This window comes from Tachypleus tridentatus, chromosome 13 (genome assembly GCF_004210375.1).
Source record: "Tachypleus tridentatus isolate NWPU-2018 chromosome 13, ASM421037v1, whole genome shotgun sequence".
NCBI classification, from domain to species: domain Eukaryota; kingdom Metazoa; phylum Arthropoda; class Merostomata; order Xiphosura; family Limulidae; genus Tachypleus; species Tachypleus tridentatus.
Genome location: NC_134837.1, coordinates 183884976 through 183889491, shown reverse-complemented (window position 1 = coordinate 183889491; position 4516 = coordinate 183884976). Strand labels below are relative to the sequence as shown.

Genomic DNA, 4516 nt, shown 5'->3' with positions numbered 1-4516 from the left:
CAAGTGGAAAGAATTACAACTGAACCCGAGGTTATACTATCTATAAAATCAGGAGAAGATTAAATACAAACAATATTGTTAAAGAAAGGTACTCAGAGACTGTTTGATCACATAAAATCTTTATTTAATCTATCCATAATTTTGCGATATATCCCTGACTCTTGTAAGCAAGCTAATGTATTTATGCTCTTGAAGGAAGGAAAACCAGGGAAAAAATCAGAAAATTACAGACCGATCAATTTGACTAACTGTCTAGGCAAAGTTGTAGATAGAATAATTAAGAGCAGAGCCTCAAATTTGGAAGAGTTCACACAAAAATTACCCGAGGTTCAAAATGGTTTCAGAAAATTAAGGAAACAATCGATCATTTAGTCCGGCTTACCGAAACTGTAATAAATCATGTTAACTAAAATAATTGCACTGTGGGTTGCTTTCTCGATATTGTGAAAGCGTAATGTGTGGTATAATGGTTAAAGCTTCAAATTAAAATAAATGGAATTACCAATAGAAGTAATTCGTTGGCTGTCCAACGTTCTTCATGACAGGAAATGTAGAGCAAATGTTGAGGACACCTTACTTGGAGTATTTCTCTCCGGGAAGGGGTTCCTCATTGATGGATGATTAGTCGCGTTGTGTGCATCATCTACGCAACCGATAAGCTAATAAACGATATTAATTTTAGTTGCAACCAGTTTTAAATCAACAGTTAAATGCTGTCAAAAATATAGAACCAAAACCAGTAAACGAAAAACAAAATTAATGTTATTCATAAATTAGTGAACTTACATATAAACCCGTCTAAATTATATCAGAGGAGGGCCCTTCTTGATACAAGTTCGTCAGCAAAATTTTTAGGCTTAATGTATGATTCAAAATTAACGTGGAGAAAACAGCCGCAATTACGAAAACGCGCAACAGTAAGACCTGAGTCAATCGTGCAAGCTTGTGGTCATTGTCAAACAGTACAGTAATATTTAATTTATGTGCTTTTATTCAAACCTTACTTCATGTAACAGACAGAAATTCAACTTTAAGTTGTAGGTAAAAGTTATTCTTGAAAAGATACGGCTACTTAAATAATGATTTTTGTATGGTTTTGTGTACTCACCTCTATCTTGATTCAGTATATTTGGTCCAATTGCCATTCCTACATCATGTTTTATTTTTGCAACTTTTTTATTATTTGTTTTTCTTGTATTCCCATAAATATTACACAACAGTAATTTTTAAGCTAGTTCTCGGGGATAATGTATCAGATGTTTCTTGTTAAGTAAAACCCTCGGTAATAATGTATCAAAATTTTATTGTTAATGATGTGTGTGTTTTTTGTTTATAGCAAATCCATATCAGTCCATTTGTTGTGGTCTATCGAGGGGAAATCAAACTCCTGACTTTAGCATTGTAAATCTGTAGACTTAGTGCTGTCCAGCGGGGGGCAGCGCTTATTGTTAACGATAAATCTTGAAACTTTGTGCTTAAAATTTATTATCACAAAAGCCCTTAAAGATAATGTTTCAAAATTCTGTTGTTCACGAGAACCCTCGATAACAGTTTATCTCAAGTTAGTTCATCCTTACAAGTTCCTGTGGCATAGCTACACCTTTGATGCTTCAAACTACACTGGAGTGTAGCACTTACGACCTTTAACAGATAAGTGACTACTTGAAGAAGTTAAGTTGAGCTTTAATGGCTTTTGTTATTACAACAAATAAATTAATTATTTTAACTGTTGAGAAAACTATCATATAATTCAAACAATTTTCCTGTTGTTTAAATGTATCTCACTAACATTTGTTACATCACCTTATGTATAACATATATAAAAATAAATATGAATAACAAAATACACTGACTTAATTGTTTATCTGCCACTACATCAAGTGCCTTTACTATGCTAGCTAGTTCTGTGCATCTCAAAACGGCTAGTATGGGTATTAACTCTTTTATTGATAAGTAGAGAACAACGTTGTTCTCTGCTTAACGATAAAAGTGTTACTACCCATAGCAGGCGTTCTGAGACACATTTTATTTCAAGTGGGTTTCTCAAGAATAAGCTAGTCCTGTTCAACAATCTTTTTAATTAATTGCCAATTACAGGATAAACTTCACATGAACCAAAACGCTCTCTCTAAAAAGTCAGTTCAAAACACATAAACTAAAACAAAGCACAAAACAAAAATAATTAGTTGAAGAATCTTTTTCAACCACGTCGTTGTGTTTAGGCCCTACTATTTATCACAACAGATAAGAGTTGTGTGTACATTCATTTGTTATAAGCTGATGAATATTTTCTTGTGATACATCACTAATAACTACAGGAAGGTTGGTCTGAAATACATCACTGAAAACTACAGGAAGGTTGGTCTGTAATGCATCACTAATAACGACAGGAAGGTTGGTCTGTAATACATCACTAAAAACTACATGAAGGTTAACTTGTAGTGCATCTAATACTCTGTAAACTTCGTTATATAACTGATTCAAATGGTTATAAATATATATATATATATCAATATTTCGTTATTATATTTGAATATCCTACAAATGTAAGTTGTTTTTCAAGATGAGACGATGGAAATAAACATAAGTAAATCTCAATTAAGTTATAATATGTATAGTTCTTATAACTTCTTTCCCTTTTTAGGTATTCGATAAGAAACTATAGTTACTGGAAGAAGAAGGGGGTTAAAGAAGTTCGTTAAGTTGTCTTCTTAGGTTTAATGAAGTAAAAAGCTACTCTAAATAATGACGAAGAAAACATATGTCAATATGATGGATGAAATTACTTCAAATAACCGATCAATTTGTTTTTTAAATTAATGTACTTGTCACAAGACGTTATTATTAGGTTTATCATCTTACTTAATATACTAAACTTACATCGGTAAATTGGTAAGTATAATTATACGTGGATTTATTTTTTTAACCTTAAAATATTTTGTTGCGCTATGAAGGATCCGGTGAGAGGTCTGGGATTCCCCCAAAAAAATAATTTTAACGAAACAAATTTCCGTGTATAATATTATACACACTTTAGTGTTTGTTGTGTTCCTGTCGACCTGATCAGTTCTGAATATTGTTGAATACTAGAAGTCGGAAAAATATTATTATACAGTGTTTTATTCCGTGAAAATTTCTAAAAGATTACATAAAAACAATTACGTTTAAAATCTAATAGGTTCTAATTTTCGTCACTGAGCATGTTTGCCCTTTGATTCAAAGAGGCGTTATAATATAACGATTAATCTCACAATTCGTTAGGAAAGGAGTAGTCCAGTAGTTAGCGGCTGTTGTCTTTGCTGTTAAATTCGGAAATGCTAGCACATGTATCTCTTGTGTAGCTTTAAGAGAAATTGAAACAAAACTGAAAATATAAACATTTTTGTTTCTTTTTCTTTCTTTCTATTTCCTTCTTTGTCTATCGGTTTCCATTCACAAAATATAGAAGAATGAAAATATACCGGTAGCTCTAAACATGAAGGTTTATTTGGACAAATTTAGCTGAAAATCACTCCCAATGTTTTGTTATTATTTTGTGCTTGAAAATATCGGTGAAAAGTTTTACATTTAACCATGGTCATGACAGTTGTTTTACATTTAACCATGGTGATAATAGTTGTTTTACATTTAACCATAGTCATGATAGTTTTGAAACTGTGTTTGAACTGAAACACACACATTCTGACAATTTGCAAATTTTAAAAAGGCATGTAACTTAAAGAGTTACTTTGTGTTTTAAGTTACCAAAAGAAAAATATAGAAGTTTAACCAACAGTTAAAACTGGCAGTGGAGGTTGGAAGCGTAATCCCAAAACTTGGTAACGATAATTGTGGGGAATCTCAAAGCAAAGCTGTTCCTCTTCTGAGTCTACATATGTTTTATTTCTTTGTGTAGTTTTTTTGCACAATGTTGAAAGGGAACTATGTATATCAGCCGTTCCTAATTTGGAAGTGATAGACAAGAGTCGATACAGCTAAAAAAAAACACCCACCGCCAACTCTTCGTCATCTCTTTACCACTAAATAGTGGAGTTGACCGTTAATTATGTGTTTAAAGGTTTCGACCCCGCTATCTGCAGATTTATTATATATGTTTACACTAAATAATATCGTAGATTTTATATATTTGTTAACAGCAAGTAGGCCCGGCATGGCCAGGTGAGTTAAAGCGTTCGACTCGTAATTTGAGGGTCGCGGGTTCGAATCTTCGTCGCACCAAACATGCTCGCCCTTTCAGCCGTGGGGACGTTATAATGTTACCGTCAGTCCCATTATTCGTTGCTAAAAGAGTTGGCGGTGGATGATGATGACTAGCTGCCTTCCCGCTTGTCTTACACTACTAAATTAGGGATGACAGACAGCCCTCGTGTAGCTTTGCGCGAAATTAAAAAAAGACAAACAAACAATTATCAATGTTCCATATAATATACTGGTCTATAATAAATAATGTCCCTTATTTAGTATACTGTTTGACAATAAACTGATGTAGTCCAATTGATATACCACATTACAGAAA

At 32.8% G+C, this 4516-nt stretch overlaps 1 protein-coding gene across 1 annotated transcript in view; it reads left to right on the top strand.

Annotated features, from left to right (window-relative positions):
• Positions 1-4516, top strand: part of LOC143241073 (cytochrome P450 3A29-like) — a 44329-nt gene that overhangs the window by 25511 nt on the left and 14302 nt on the right. The window lies entirely within an intron of this gene.